We start from the raw sequence: 17375 nt of genomic DNA on the forward strand, positions 1-17375 counted from the left end.
TGTATCTATATATGTATCAGTCTATCAATCTCCATATATTTTGCCAAGACTCATAAATAGTTTCTATATATATTTCTAGAAAATGTTTGATTTAATATTCCTGGGTTGCTCCTAGGCCCTAACTAGCATTCTATAATGACCTAGCTTGCTTATATTTAAATGCAAATATGATATTTTTAATTCTCCATTTTAAATTCCTATCACAAACTGCCCATTTGGACCTTATTTCTTATATTTATTTTAAGAAATATTCTACTAATATAAATATTAGCTGTTACGTTATTAACTATATTCTTAGGATAGTTTTATCAGTATAATATATTATTTAATTAAGAATTCATGATTATGTTTTAACTTTCTTCTAAATAACATAGAAAATAAGTTTCAAGAAATTTCTGTATTTTGTCTTTCATTTGATAGAGATGTGCATTTCTTGAATTAAAATCATGTATTTTGTCCTTAGTTAATTTTAACATAGAAGGAATTTAGATTTGTGGTAAATGTCAAAATTGTCTTTAAGTGAAGATTTATATTTTTTTAAATTAAGCTTTTTATTTTGAGAAAATGATAGGCTAACATGTAGTTATAAGAAGCAGTGTACACAGAGGCCCTCCCTATTCTTTACTTTGTTTCCCCTAGTTAACTTTGGAAAGCTGTAGTATGTCACAACCAGAATCCTGACATTGATATTGACAAAATACACAACATCCCCATTCCAGAGATCCCTCATGTTAACCCTTTATAGCCACACACTCTAACCTGCCCAACAGCACCTTATTCTCAATTCCTAGCAAATCCATTTCCATAATTTCATCATTTTAAGAATTTGCACACATAGTATGCATAATTTGGGGAATTGATTTTTTGTACTTAGCATAGTTCTTGGATGTATTGCATATGTCAGTGGTTTGTTCTTTTTATTATGGAATAATATTCTGAGGTATTTGATGTACCATAGTTTGATTAGTCACTCACCCATTAGAAAACAGTTAAATTGGTTCCAGTTTGTTGGTTATTATGAGTAACGCTTTTATGAAAAATTGTTCAGTTTTATTAAACATATAATACAAATGCCCTAAATGCAATTACTGAGTTATAGTGTAGCTGTTTGTTAAACCAGCTATGTTAATGCTTTGAAAATTTTGTTTAGCTCTTCTAGCTTATATGCTTTTTCATAAACATTTTTTTTCAAAGATTTATTTATTTGTGCATACAGAACTGGGGTACAGGCCAGAGGCTCAGGGGCGGCAAGAGGCTTCACCAGAGACAGAGTGGGGAGCAGAACAGGCAGGTCGACAAAGTACACTGCTGAGGGGAGCAGCGGGTGGGTCAGGAGAGGTCTGCCACGCCATGTGGTCACCTCCGGGGCAGGCGGGAATCGAATTCATGTGGAGGCGGCTTTAGATTCTCAGTGCTGTGCTTTAACCCGCTGTGCCACCAGGGAGGGCCATTCATAAACATTTTTAAGTTATCTTATGTATAACTACAAAATGTCTTGCTAGAATTTTGACAGACAACCATTCCTCCAGGAGTCTCAAGTTCCTGGTTGTCACATTGACCCAGCAAGTTTTGGAAAACAAAAGGCATTTTCTTTTTCATTACCACCATCTTTCTGGCTGGCCCAACTACCACAGCTTCCTGAGAATCAGGCCCATGATGTCATTCAAGGCATTGCCCAGCTGATGGTGCTCTGGTCCAGGCGCTCTTCATAGGATAACTTGCTTCTGTGACATCACCCTGGTGGAGGATTTGGTGTGCCTTGTTAGAAGTTTCTGGAGGGTAGAAATCTAGGGTTCCCACTCCATCTTTGATGGTGTGAGTAGTAATGGGGAAAGTTTAACTGTGGTATTTGGTTCGAATGGAGCTGTTATTTTTTAAAAGATTTGTTTGGCTAGACATTTCCTTTCTTCACTGTTTGGTTAAAGAGGGCTTTTGCTGTGACGTAGTTGGTTCCTTTGGCATTTCTCAGTTGCTGAATTTTTTCAGTATCAAACCTGATCTATAAAAGACAGAAAGAAAATGCAAGGAAATTACCACCATATTATTTCTCAAGTTCCAAAGCCTCTAGTCAGTATGCTTACTTCTCTCCAGTTTTGTATATAATGCTCGTAGTTTTACTTGTTTTAGTAGAGGATAGAGGAAAGTCAAATTATTCTGTTTTCCCTGAAATGAGCATCCATGAATTATTTTCTAAAGTAAAAGTCCTATGAAAACAGTCAGTGATATAACTTATCCATTCATACTATCATTTTTATTTAGTTTGCACTTAATCCAAAATATCCTAAAGAGATTGAGATGGAAACTCATAAGTCCAAGATGTGTTCTTAGATATTAATGACTCTCACTAGTGAAAGGGCAGATAAGCTTAGGAAATTCTGTACTACCTAGTTCACTTTATTGTTGTATTTTCTTAGGGCTTTTCATGTCAGTGTATATTCCAACTTTGCCAGGTAATAGGATTCTTGAGCAGGAATATAAATTTATGAATTTATTATAGAAGACTAGGCAGATAGTGATATATAAAGTGATATAAACAATAAAATAAAATTTAATTTTTGAGTATTAAAACACATGTAAGTTAGTCACAACTTTACAGCCATTTGTGGGAAGATTCTTTCACTAGGCCAGCAGGTAACACTTCTACTTACATCCTGACCCCACCTCTATCTTTAGAATATCTTGAGCTTTTACAGAGTTATAACTTTCTGGGCTCTAACTCCCAGACTTTTAAATGAACTCGACATATAGTTGATGAAATGGAGAAGTTGAAGGAGTAGTATGATGACTGAATGGAATTTACAAGCACATTTAAATGTCTCTCTATGTGGGTTTCCATTGAACAAGCAAAAGAAAAAAGAAACAGTAAATGCTCTAGTGATAAACTTGTAGTTAACCCTATTTTCAGTCTTGTGATGATTTAATCAGTTTGGGCATTGTCTATAATAAACCCTGATTAAGAAAAAGGATTGAGCAAAAGTAATTCAATATATTATAATTAAAAAGTCACCTTTGGGCCCTCGCTGGTGGCGCAATGGGTTAAACTCCCAGCACTACGAAATTGTCCACAGCCTCTGCAGCATGAGTTCTATCCCCGGCTAGGGAAGAACTGACCCACATGGTGTGGCAGACCTCTCCTGACCCTCACAGTGAATTTCAGTATATCTGCCTTTTCTGCTCCCCACTCTGTCTCTGGTGAATCCTCTCATCCCCCACACCTCTGGCCTGTACCCCAGTTTTGTATGCATAAGTAAATAAATCTTTTTTTAAAAAAAGTAATCTTTTGAGTGATATGTTTAAATAGCTGATCAAGGAGAGCAGTTTTCTTTTCTTTGGTACAAGTTGGTGGGGGGTGGAGAATGCACTAAGTGAAAGAGGAAAAGAGTACCTCCGAAGGAAGGATGTGGTGAGATGGTGTAACCGAAGAAATTCCTTAAGGAGATGACAAATTCAACATTGTCATTGTTCACAAGAGCATCCATTTGCTTGGGCCAAAGATTACACGTTTGTGTTGGAGTGTGATGTGTACTCCTTTCTGAGTTCAAAACCATTTTGAAAGTTAAAGAGGTCTGTTAGTTGCTTCCCCTAAATTATAGCTTCCATTTGGTGTATGAACCCACTTGTATGTTTTCCATACCATCTGGCTTCTGTTTTTGCTCCTGCCTAAAATCATAGTCAGAGGACTTGGAAGCAAATCTTTTGACATTTATTGACCACTGGCCATGATGTAGGAGCATTCAAATTTCCTAAAGTCACCCTCTGTGAGGATGTTAGGGAGGAATATTTCAAAATATCTTAATACAGATCTTTTCCATTTAAAAAGAAAATGTGGAAAATTCCAAACACATAGAAAATCCAAGCTATAATATTTCATGTACCTCTTTACCAGTTTCAACAATGAACAGCTTTGGTTTTTTTTTTTTATTATTATTCTATATCACAGACTGTTCCCACCAAAGGTATTTTAAAATACATCCAAGGCATCATATACTTCATGTGTAAATATTTTTTTACTATGTATTTCTAAATGATAAGGACTTTAAAAACTTATTACCACTCTTGAAAATAACAATGATTTAAAATTTCATTAATTAGTCTGTCAGTATTAAATTTTTCTAAATACATTATTTTAGTTTATTTGAGTCAAGATCCAAAAATGCTATCCCTGCAACTCCTTTAGAGTCTTTTGATCTAGAGACTCTCTTTCTTTTTCTCTTCTCTTTGAACAAGTCTGTTTATTTGACTGATTTTGCTGATTGCATCTTTGTGGTATTGTTTCAAACGTTTCCATGCTTGTAAATTGGTACTTAAATCTAGACTCTGAATCTTGATCAGACACAGATTTGAATTTTTGAGTGAGACTATTTCATAGGTGGTTCTATTTACTTCAAGAACTGCATAACTGACAGCCTGTCTTCTGTGAGGTGAATGGGGATTGATGATCATCACATGGGTTTATTAATTCATTAGGGCTGCAGAAAGGAGACACAATATTTTATTGACTTCAAATATCTATTTTGCAACAAAATGTCTTCTCTCCTGTTCTTTCTTCTCCTAACTAGAATCAAGAACTTATTCCCATTTCTTTAGTCACTAAAGAATTCTAAAGTTTTTCACAAGTCTTCAATGACAGCTTCAAATTAATGTTCATACATTTTTAAAAAATATTTATTTATTTATGCATACAGAACTGGGGTACAGGCCAGAGGTGCAGAGGACGTAAGAGGATTCACCAGAGACAGAGTGGGGAGCAGAACAGGCAGATCGACCAAGTGCATGAGCAGAAGGCGAGACAGGAGAGGTGTACAGTGCCATGTGGATCACCTCCGACGCTGGGATGAAGCCTGCACACTTCTTTTTTTTAAACTTCTATTTATTTATTTTTAAATGATTCATTTATTTGTATATACAGGACTGGGGTACAGGTCAGAGGTGCAGGGGTGGTGAGAGGCTTCACCACAGACAGAGTGGGGAGCAGAACAGACAGATCAACGAAGTACACTGCTGAGGGGAGCAGTGGGCAGGTCAGGAGAGGTCTGCCATGCCATGTGGTCACCTCCTGAGGTGGGGGGGGCGGGGATCAAACTCGTACTGCAGTGGCTACAGTGCTGCATGCTAACCAGTTGCACCACCAGGGAGGGCCAGCTTTAGTTTCTTTCTTTTTTTTTTTTTTTAAAGATTTATTTATTTGTGCATACAGAACTGGGGTACAGGTCAGAGGTGCAGGGGTGGTGAGAGGCTTCACCACAGACAGAGTGGGGAGCAGAACAGACAGATCAACGAAGTACACTGCTGAGGGGAGCAGTGGGCAGGTCAGGAGAGGTCTGCCACGCCATGTGGTCACCTCCGGGGCAGGCGGGAATCGACCTCATGCAGAAGTGGCTTTAGCTTTGCTGTGCTTTAACCCGCTGCGCCACCAGGGAGGGCCAGCTTTAGTTTCTTAATGCTGTGCTTTAACCCTCTGCGCCACCAGGGAGAACCCTGTTCATAGATTTTTACCAACAAGTTTCTTCACCCTTTTTTATGGGTTTAGAATTAATTTCATGTGTTCCCAAAATACGTGAACCAAAGCAGTATATTTCTACCTAATAATAAGATATATTAATATTTTTAAGTCATGTGAAAAATTCATGAATTCACAGTTTAACTGGTAAGCATCAAAACTACTTATATGATATTGGTTGGAATTAGTTGACATTTAAAATTATTTTACTATATTAATTTGCTCACTCATTTATTTTCTTACTGAGGTTAATGCTGATGATGCACACCTTTGAGTTTTAGCGGTATGGGATCCCCCTTCCGGTGTTGTTATCATACCACACCCACCAACAAATACCTGTAGTCCTCTAGCACAGTCCATTGCTTCCCATCACACTCAGTTCTAGGCCCTCCCCATTTGTTAGCTTCAGTTCTATTGTCAGATTTCCAGGGTTTTTGTTGGTTTTGTTGTATCTGACCTTTGTTTTGTTTCTCTATATTCTACATATGAGTGAAATAATTTGATATTTATCTTTCTCCTTCTAATTTATTTTGCTTTTACATAACCCCTTTGGCTCCATCTATGTTGTTGAAAATGGCAACAACATGGATTTTTATCTTTTTAAATAGCTAAGTAGAATTCCATTGTGCACACATACCCCATCTTTGTAATCCACTCATCTGTTTTGAATATTTAGGTTGTTTCCGTAAATTGGTTATTGTACTCAGTGCTACAGTGGACATTGTAATGCATATTTCCATTCAAATAAGGATTGTGGTATTATTTGGGTAGATAATTTAGAGAGGAATTACTGAACCATATGATATATCCATTTTTAATACTCTGAGAAACCTCTATAAAGTAGTCAGGTGGGCTGGGCCAGTCTATTTCTCCATAGCCTCATCAGCATTTGTTAGTGCTTGTTTTGCATAAGGGCCATTTTCACAGATGTGAGGTAGAATTTCATTATGTTTTTGATTTGCATTTCCCTGATGATAAATGCCTGTCTGACCATTTGTATGTTTTGTTTTTTTTTTTGACAAGTGTCTATTTAGACCTTATACCTCTTTTATTGAGCTGTTTATTTTTCTGTTTATTTTTTTGCATTTTCAGAGTTTTTTTGTAGATCTTGGATATCAACTCTTTCCAGATGGATGGTGTGCAACCATTTTCTACCACACAGTACTCTGTCTTTTTGTGTTGGTGAGTTTCTCTAGCTGTGCAGAAGTTTTTTAGTTTGATGTAGTCCTAATTGTTTGTATTTATTTTTATTTTTCTGGTATTAGCATTGATTCCACAGATAGATTACTGAAGGCCATGTCATTAAGTGTTTTCCCTATGTTTTATTTTATGTATTTTATATTGGCAAGTCTTTTATATTAGGCTTTTATTCATTGGGGTTAATTTCTGTATATGGTTTGAGGTAGTGGTCTAGAGTGCTTCTTTTGCTTGTGACTCCATTCTTCAGCATACCATTTACTGGTGAGGCTTTCCTTTCTCTGATATAGATCCTTGACTTCTTTGTTATAGATTAAATGTTTAAATAGGTGTGGGGTTATTACCTGGATCCCGATTCTGTTTCATTGGTTTGTGTGTTTGCTATTGTTATAGTACCATAATGTTTTGATTACTATAACTTGGTAGCATAATTTGAAAACTGGGAGTGTGACATGACCATTTTTCCTCATTTTGTTCAGGATTGCTTGGACTATTCAGGATTTTTTATGGTTCCATATGAATTTTACTAAAGTTTGTTCTATTCTTGAAAATGCCACTGAAACTTTGTTAGGGATTACTTTGAATATGTATTTTGTTTTGGGTAAGATAGCCATTTTGACAATACCAATTTTTCCAATTCATGAACATGGAATATCTTTATAATTCTTTGTATCTTTTTCAATTTCTTTTCTCGGTCTCATGTAAATTTTATTGTTAAGGTTCTTAACCTTCTTTTAAAAAAAAGTTTAGTCTTAGGCATTTAATTCTTTGTCATACAAAATGGGATTTTGTATTTGACTTCACCCTCTTCTAGATCATTATTTGCACAAAGGCAACTGGATTTTCTATATTGATTTTGTGACGTTCCACTTTACTGACCTGATATGTTGTTTCAGTTTTTTAGTGGAGTCTCTAGGTTTCTCTCCATATATTATCATGTCTTCTGCAAAAAATGATAGCTTTACTTTTTGTTTTTCAATTTGGATACTCTTTATAGTCTACTCTTGGCTATTTGCCCTAGTTAGGATTTCTAATACTATGTTGAACAGTAGTGGAAAATTTAGACATCCTTGAATTGTACCAGGTCTGAGTGGAAAAGTTTCCTGTTTTCACCAGTAACATATGTTAACTTGGATTTATCATATATGACCTAACCTATGTTAAGGTATGTTCCATCAGTTTTTTTTAGGGTTTTATAATGAATGGCTGTTGCATTTTATCAAAAGTTTTCTTGACATTTAGCAATATAAACATATGATTTTTACTTTACTTTTTGTTATTAATTTTTTATTGATTTTCAGATGTTGAACAATTCCACTTGGTCATGCTGTATTGTTAACTATAATTTGCTAAGATTTTGTTGAGGATTTTTACATCTACATTCATTTGTGAAACTGACATGTAGTTTTCTTTTTTCAAGTGTCTTTTGTCTGATTTTTTTTCATTGGGGTAATGTTGGTCTCCTGAAAACCATTTTGAAATATTCCCTTTCTCAAAACTTTTTGAGGAATTGAGCAGGATAAGTATTAACTCATATTTGAAGACTTGATAGAACTCACTAGTATAAAAATCTAGTCTAGGAATTTTGTTTATTGGGAAAATGTTTGAATGTCCTTGCTTGAAATTGATATAAGTCAGGTTTCCTATTTCATCCTGATTCAGCCTGATACAGATGGCTGTTTATTTCTAACTGGGTTATTTGACTTACTAGCATACAATATTCATAGTAATCAGAATCAAAGTAACAATCCTGTGAATTTTCAAGATGTCTGTTTCTGATTCTAATTGAGCATTCTCCTTTTTATTTTTTGTGAGCCTCGCTAAAGATTTGTCTATTTTGTTCATTTTTTTTTTATAAAACCAGCTTTTAGTTTCATTAATATTTTTTGGACTCTGCTTTTTTATTTATATGTTATTATTGCCACTCCAACTTTTATTATTTCCTACCTTCTAGCTTTGGTTTTCTTGATCATATTTTTCTAGTTCCTTAAAGTCACAGATCTCATTATCTATTTTATCTTATTCTTTTTTTTTAATGTGGTCCTGCATTGCTATATATTTTCCTCTTAATACTGCATTTGCATTGTCTCATATGTTTGAAAAGGTTTTTCCTTGTTGCCATTTGTTTTGTGATACTTTTTAAGTTTCTTTCACTAACACAATATTCATTCAACAGTGTATTTCTCAGTCTCCATATGTTATACATTTTTTTCTGCTTTCTCTTTTGGTTCATTTTTAGTATAATACTATTGTGGTCAGAGAAATTGTTATTATAATTTCAATATACATGAATTATTTAAATTCTTGTTTTGTGACCCAATATGTGGTCAAGCCTGGGGAATGTCCAAGGTTCACTTCAGTTTTCAGGGACACATTGCCTCATACATATTAGCTATTCTTGTTTATTTTCTGTCTGGTTATCTGTCCATTGGTAAAAATATGGCATTTAAGCCCCAGTCCGTCACTGTATTTCTAATATATCTTTCCAGATATAATGGTAATCCTTAAATATTTCGATATTCCTTGTTTTGATGAGTATATATTGAGGAGCAGCATTTCTTCCTGATGTGTTACTTGTTCAAGCATTATATAATGTCCTTTCCTTCCTCTTGTAATCCCTTGACTGGAAATCTATTTTATCAGAGAAAACAGGACTGTCACTGTCTTCCTTTATGACCTGTTTGCAGACAGGATTGCTTTGAATCATTTACTTGAAACTCGTTTTATATTTGGAACTTGGGTATGTTTCTTGGAGACAGTAGAAAGTTAGATTCTGTTCTCAGATCCAAAAAGCACTATGCCTTTACTTGGTGTGTTCACTCTGTTTGCATTTATAGTGACTGAAATGAAAAGTCTGTTATGGACATTTTAATCCTTAATTTTGTGATTCTATCTATTGTCTTGTTCAGTTTTTTATGGTTTTTCTTTTTTGTTTGTCTTGAATTCTTAGAAGTTTCACTATTATATGTCTTAGTGTAGATCCCAATTCTCCCCCACCCTCTCCTGGTAGCCTCAATTCAGCACTCAAATGTTTAGGGTTTGTTTTGATTTCGATTTGCCTTACTTTGCTTTGTTCCTTTATATTTCACATATGAGTCAAATCATCCAATATTTTTCTTTTTCTTCTGAATTACTTAATTTAGCATAATGCCCTTTAGTTCTATCTATGTTATCAAAGATGGCAAGATTTTATCTTTTTTTTTTTGTACCATTCCATTTGTGGGTGTGTATGGAAGTGTAATTTTCTTTATCTACTCATCTGTCATTGGGCAGATAGTAGAAATAACATAGGTTCTTTCCATAACTTTTCTATTGTAAATATGCTGCAATGAACATAAGAGGGCATATTTCCTTTCAGATTAGTTTTTTTTTTTTTCTTCTGGTAGTTATCTAGGAGCAGAATTTCTGGAATCGTGGGATGTTTGGTGCAGTACCCCTTTGGTCACCTGTTTTATGTTCCTTTCAGAAGTGATCAAAAAACCTCTTCTGTTGCCATCTTGGTGGTGTTTCCAGTTGGTATCTTTTTAAAAGTGCTATTTGGCAAGATCTCTCCAAGTTAAAAATACAGGAAATCATGTAATCTAGAAACAGTTTGGAGACATAGGCTTGATTCTGTAGGATCTGAGGAATAACTGAAAACTTACAGTGCTGAGCAGTGGAATAGAAATTCTCCATACTGCATAGAATCGGGAAAGAGGGGCACTGTTTATATTTTATAAAGATACTCGATACCATGTTTGAACAAGAAAAGGGATGATTCTTACCTGAGAGTTGAAAGCTGTCACCTGGAGTTTTCAAGACCTGCCTCTAAGGGAAGCAGCGAGAAGAGGGCTGTGACCTTTTTGCCTTTTGCTTGTTTTACTAATTGACTATTTTATTAAAAGTGATTCTGTCTCTCAGCACCTTTAGTTGTAAATTTTTCCACTGGAACAAGGAGAGATATCAGCTGACCATGCTATTCATCAGAGTGACAGTGTTAGCTTTCTACCTTCTTAATGAAATTCTCCAGTTGGATGTGAAAATAGCGGGAAGCAAGCTATATTTAGCAAAGGAAAGCAACAAGTCTAAGCAGTGTACAGAGGAGGAGAAAAAAATAGAAGCATCTAAGTCTTATGATTAGTGCAACTAACAGTATTGCTTACAATTTCTACCATATTTTGTAACCGGAAAAAGGCAGAGTATTTTGTTTTGTTTTTTAAACCAAAGTAAAGCCTACAGGTTCTTGTCTAAAAAAAATATCTTATTCATTCAAGGAACATGGTGTTTTTAGATAACCAAAGATGACAAAATGTACTTTTTGAAATGTACCCATTAGTAAATATAATCAGGGGTATATTTAGCAATTTCTTTTTGATTAAAAACATTTCATATCTAGAAGCTGGAAAAATAAGTATTTTTGGTTATTTTCCTATAAGTCTTCTACTCTTCTATAATCCTATATTCAATGTTCTCCATTTGGATGAGTTCCAGCAACTTATGAGCTAAAACCTTTATTTTTAGATTGTGTTCACAAATTTAATAAGACTTGGAATAAAGTCTTTTTCATGCTTAGCATTTCAGACTCTTAACATCTGTAATATAACCTTATTTTTTTTGAAGATTTATTTATTTATGCATACAGAACTGGGGTACAGGCAGACATGCAGGGGCAGTGAGAGGATTCACCAGAGACAGAGTAGGGAAGAAAACAGGTGGATCCACCAAAATACACTGCCAAGGGAGCAGGAGGAAGACAGGACAGGTCTGCTGCACCATGTGAGTCAGCTCCTTAGCTGGGGATCAAACTGTTGCTGCAGTGGCTGCAGCTAGCTTCAAAGACCCAACCCTTTGTCCCACCAGGGGAGCCCCATAGTATAACTTTTCATCACCACACTCTGGTATTTTCTGAGAGGTATGCATTCTTTGCTTAAACTTATAAAAAGCGGGGGAATTTACTAACTTATGATATCAAATATTCTATTTAAAGTGTTCTTCATTCTATTAATTTGAAATTTTTCTGCTAGTTATAAAAGCAGTCCTCTATAAAAAAATGATGACGTCTATTCTCAACATGTATTGGCTTTGTGAATTTTTAATGTCACTACCACTTTTCTTATGGTCAGCCTTCTCTTTTACTAAGAAAACTTCATTGCTTTCATATTCATAGTTTCTCATGTCTTGGTACTCATGACTTGCCAGTGATAATGTGACCAGAATATATATTTAATGGGCTAAAATTACTGATAGCCCTTTAACACATATGTTTCTAGTGAGTTTATGGTCTAGGTTTTACATTTTAAATTCAAGAATACAACTGTGGCATGTCTGTGTTCAGTCAGGGGAAATCATCTTAATATCTTCCTAGGGCATCTGCTTTGTGAGCACCTGGTCAATTATTTTCAGTGTGGACTCAACAGCAGGAACAAACAAGGTGTTTGCTTAAACCTTCAAAGTGTTGTTGTTTCTTCTTCATCTGTGATATTTCTCTGAGGATTCAAAATAAATAGCAAAATTAAAAAAGAAAATTGAAAGTTCTATGTTTACACCAAGCCAAGAAAGTGTTAATTGGTTAATTTCTCCAGTTAATAATATATATTTTTTAAGATTTATTTATCTGTGCATACAGAAATTGGGTACAGGCCAGAGGCTCAGGGGCGGTGAGAGGCTTCACCAGAGACAGAGTAGGGAGCAGAACAGGCAGATCTATGAGGTACACTGCTGAGGGGAGCAGCGGGTGGGTCAGGAGAGGTCTGCCATGCCATGTGGTCACCTCCGGGGCAGGTGGGAATCGAACTCATGCAGAAGTGGCTTTAGCTTCTTAGTGCTGTGCTTTAACCCGCTGCACCACCAGGGAGAGCCCCAGTTAATAATATTTTTAAGTGTATTTTACAGTAATTTTAGACACCTAGGTACTATATTTAATTTCAAATTATTCAGTATACTTCTGGACTTATTATTTTTCTAAATCACTTCCTCTGGTGTGCTACTGTCATTGTCAACTTCAAAAAAAAACATTATTATATTATTATAGAAAAATAAACTAAAAAGTCAATAAAATAAAGCTGAATCACTAGGACCATTGTCTTTATTTCTGTTTTCAAGTTATCATCAGGGAATGATTATGAACAGAAAATAATCATCTTGGATAATGTGAAACACAAATCTTTCTTTAAAACGTTTCTGTTTTTAAAATTTTTACCACAAAGGGAGAGCAAAATTGGTAGATGATTGCAATAAATCTTGAATTTTTCTTAGAATAGATTTAAATTATATTTGCATACTATTTGTAATTGTAGTGCTCATTTTAATATGTAAACCACTTACTTCCTTTGTAACATTTTTTTCAGTGTTTACAAAATTATAACTGGGTGTTCTGAGTTGTCCATCCGGAAAGACATGTGTCATATTTTAACATTTGTCTAACCCCAAGTCCTAAATACACAGTCACTATATTTAAATAGGGAGGGAATTTTATGTTCCTAAGTAGATGCCAGAGTGGCATCCACAGACTACAACGTATGCATTTTTCTCTGATAGGTGAACAACAGAAGTCATCAGAATTTTACGTTTCTTTGCCCCATTCTAGCCTAACTCTAGCCAAGGTTGAATTCATAGTGAGCTCAATATACTCAGTAGCCTTTAAATAACTCTTCCAGGTTTATCCTGGCTCAACAGATTGTGCTAGTCCTTTTATAAGAAGATGAGTAGAGGGAGAAGTTGCTATTAATTCTTAAACTTCATTCTGGAAAACTCTCTTTTGTCATCATCCCCTTCAGCAACCTCTACCTCCTCTTGAACAATCAGTAACACACTACTGAATTAGTCATATTTTTCTTTATGTTATCAGTCATGTTTTCTCAATATATCATTAACTCATTTTGCTGATGTACACCTGTATTTTTCTAGATGGCCCAAACAGTTATTAGCTTCTTGAGCACATGAACTCTTTTTTTTAAAAATTTTTAATTTTTCTATCAGTTAATTTTTTTTAAATAATAGCTTATTTTTACATCATTTTGTGCCTTTTTCCATCTCAGTTGCAATCCCCTTGGGCTTCCCAACATCAAATCACCCTGTGCCATCACCATAGTCCAGTGCATTTCCCTTCCTCTGTTTTTGATCCCATTATTCCCCACTCCAGCCCCATAAAATGTCTCTGGAATATAGTTATTCATTATTATTATTATTTTCTCGTCTGGTCCTTTATACTCCTGTATAAAGGAAAGTGAAACCATCCAGTATTTTTCCTTTTCTTTCTGACTTATTTCACTAAGCATGATCTTTTCCAGATCCATCCATGTTGCTGCAAAAGGCATGTGGGTTTTTTTTTTTGGTGGCTGAGTAATATTCCATTGTGTATATGTAACACATCTTTTTAATACAGTCATCTACTTTTGGGCATTTGCGTTGATTCCATGTCTTCCTATTGTAAATAGAGCAGCAATAAACATGGGAGTGCAGGTATCCTTTTGAATCAGTGTTTTTGCATCTTTTAGGTAGATACCTAGGAGAGGGATTGCTGGGTCATAAGGAAGCTCCATGTTTAGCAGTTTGAGGAACCTCCAAACAGTTTTCCATAGTGGTTGTACTAGTTTGCATTCCCAGCAGCAGTGCAGGAGAGTTCCTTTTTCTCCACATCTTTGCCAACATTTGTTGTTGCTAGTTGTTTGAAGATGGAGCACCTGAACTCTTTTAATTTTCCATAGTTTTTAGTTTGGTGTTTAATGAATAATGACTGTTTTTCTTCAATGAAATACTATTTAACCAGGCTTATTTTATAATCTGTTTTATTATTATTTGTGTAAAATTTTTCTATTAAAAATACACTTTTGGTGTAATATAGTACCTTTTTCTTCCTTGAGGGCTTAATCTTATAATCCTTCAAAGGGTTGATGTTGAGGGAGTAATCTCTGGGTGTGCCAATGGAGTTTTCTGATCCAAAGAAACTGTTTTTCTACATCAGTTTGGAAAGCTACTTCCTGATTTATGAGGGTGAAGCAAGAGTACTTATTTTCATAAGACATTTTCATCCTAAGTGGCACTTCTCAAAAATGCCACCATTCTGTGATTTTGGATTCATGTTTATTTTAAATTCCTATCTGAAGACTACATAATACAACATTGAACACTAAGTCTTTTTTTTTTTATTACAAAAGTTTATTTTTCATCATTTTGTACATTTTTTTTTCCATCTCAATTGTAATCCCCACGGGTTTCCCATCACCAAGTCACCCATGCACTAAGTCTTTATTTAAGATAAATTTTGGTTATGGTTGGAGGTATTAATGCAGTGGCAAGTAAGTTCCCTCTTTTCCTTTATCCCAATCTATTTTACATTATCCTTTTCCTTTGCAAGCAAAAAAAAAAAAAAAAATAGTAGTTAAAGAATAGCTAGATGAGAACTCTACCAGTATGTAAAGCCTCACTCTGGACTAACTGCTATATATAGTAGAAGAAAAACTCAAGTATTCCCAACACAGAGGATTGGAAACATAAGACTTAGTAGGCTCATCAAAGTTTCTGACAGAACACAACTAAATGCAAAATCAGAGTATATTCTATATTCATTAAGCTTATTTCTCCTAGTTTCTCAAAAGAATTCAAAGAATGGATAAGAACAAACAATTAGTAGTACCTATTATGTGCCATGTGGTATACAAAGGTCTTTAGGTATATTCTTTAATCTTTCACAATCTTTCTGGGTAAGTACTGCTGTTATTTCTGCCTTAAAGGAGAGGGACACTAAAGCTTCTTCATGAGGCTACATCACACCTCTCTCAAGGTAAAATGTCCAAGTTTGGACCCATCTGTGACCCAACTCACACTCTCTGGCTCTCTCAACTTCTAGCTTTTGTTCTTCAAAACAATAACAAGAAAAAAATAATAAAACAAAAATTAACAGACAACGATAAGTCAGACATTTTGCAGGGGGTGAGGGAGAGAAGAGGGATCAAAATGAGGGCCAGAAAAGCACAAGGGACGATGGTGATGGTGCTCAGGTGAACTGGTGGTGGGAATTCTGTGGACTACAATTGAGGAAAGAAAGTAAGCATTGCAAATAAAATGAAGAGGTGCAAATATATCTGAAAAATAAAAGAACATCCCATACTGTCATGGGACCAATCCAGGAGGTCACAACTCTAAATTTGCTTTATTTTTAAGTAAAATTTTATTGATTTGCCATTATTTTACACTCCCATATAGATGTTAGGAGTACTCCTTCACACCTTGGTATTATATGCCTCATGGCACACACCACCAAAGTTCTAAAGTCATTCTCAATATCAAACTGACCCCCTTTTGATTTTCCCCTTATCCTCTGGTAACTACCACTCATATGGCTGATGAGGTTTTTTGCACAACTCATATTTTTAGATGAATTAAATAAAATAAGATTTAGCAGGGTATTTCCCACATAACACTATTTTGTGACATTTCTGATATGAAGTGTAATGCTTCCTATGTATTGGAAACAGAATTGTTTGAAACACATAGCTTCCACGTTTCATAGAAATCTTTTTTTTTTTTCGAAAGTTATTTATTTATGCATATAAAAGCTGGGGTACAGGCCAGAGGTATAGGGAGTAAGAGACTTTACCAGAGACAAGAGTGGGGAGCAGAACAGACAGAGCTACTGAAATACACTTCTGAGGGGAGAAGAGGGCAAGTCAGGAAAGGTCTGCTGTGCTGTGTGGGTCACCTCCCTGGATGGGGATCGAATTTGTGCTGCAGTGGCTGTGAAGAGCTTCCTCATGCTGTGCTTTAACTTATTACGCCACCAGGGAGGTTTCCTTATATAGAAATCTTAAGTAGACACGTGGAGAAGATAGAAGTGGAGCTTTTTCTTTTTTTCATTGATGAAGAGATTGAGGACCAGAAGTAAAAGATAAGGCTGCCTATACATTGAGAAATTTTTGGAGCTTGGAATTCAGTTTGGTTTTATTGAGTGCTACCATATGTAATGTATTATAGATACTATAGCAAAGCTAGAGATAATCAAGCTACTTCCTTCCATCTCCAAATTTGCAGTTTAGAAGAATAGATAATGTTAGTAGTGAGAGAGGTATCCTAAGTATTAAAAAGGTAAAGTAGATATTACCTGAGTTATTATTATTATTATTTTAATTTTTAGGACATTTAGAGAATGCTTTTATTTTAGCCCACCTACGTGTCTGCTTTTGTTGTTGCCTGAACTGTTAGCAAACTTAATTTCTGTTGGGGAGATACTTTCTATTTTGAGTTAGATCCTTTCATACAGTGTAAAATGCAAATGATTATCAGGGAGTAATAACTCAACTCTGTAGGGTTAATTGTTAACATACAAAACAATCCCAGATAAATGAGTTTTATTTAACTAACAGGAAGTGAGACAACAAATGCTTAAAAATTATTGAGTGCTAGAGTAAGGGTGGTTTTTGAATGAAGGGTACTAATTATTCAAGAAAAATGAGAGGAGGAAACAGAATTTATGGTCAGATTATATTGTTTTACACTGGGCTGACACTGGCAAGAGTTGTTCACCTGAGATTTTAAAAATATCTAGACAGAAAGGAAGATTTTGAACTGTCACAAAGCAATCTGCAGCTGGCATTAGAATTTCATAGTGGTGCAGCAGGTTAAAGCACAGTACTAAGAAGCTAAAGCCACTTCAGCATGAGTTCGATCCCTGCCCACCCTGAAGGTGATCCACATGGTGTAG

Source organism: Condylura cristata, unplaced genomic scaffold (assembly GCF_000260355.1).
Source record: "Condylura cristata isolate star-nosed mole 26May11 unplaced genomic scaffold, ConCri1.0 scaffold00012, whole genome shotgun sequence".
Classification (NCBI taxonomy): Eukaryota; Metazoa; Chordata; class Mammalia; order Eulipotyphla; family Talpidae; genus Condylura; species Condylura cristata.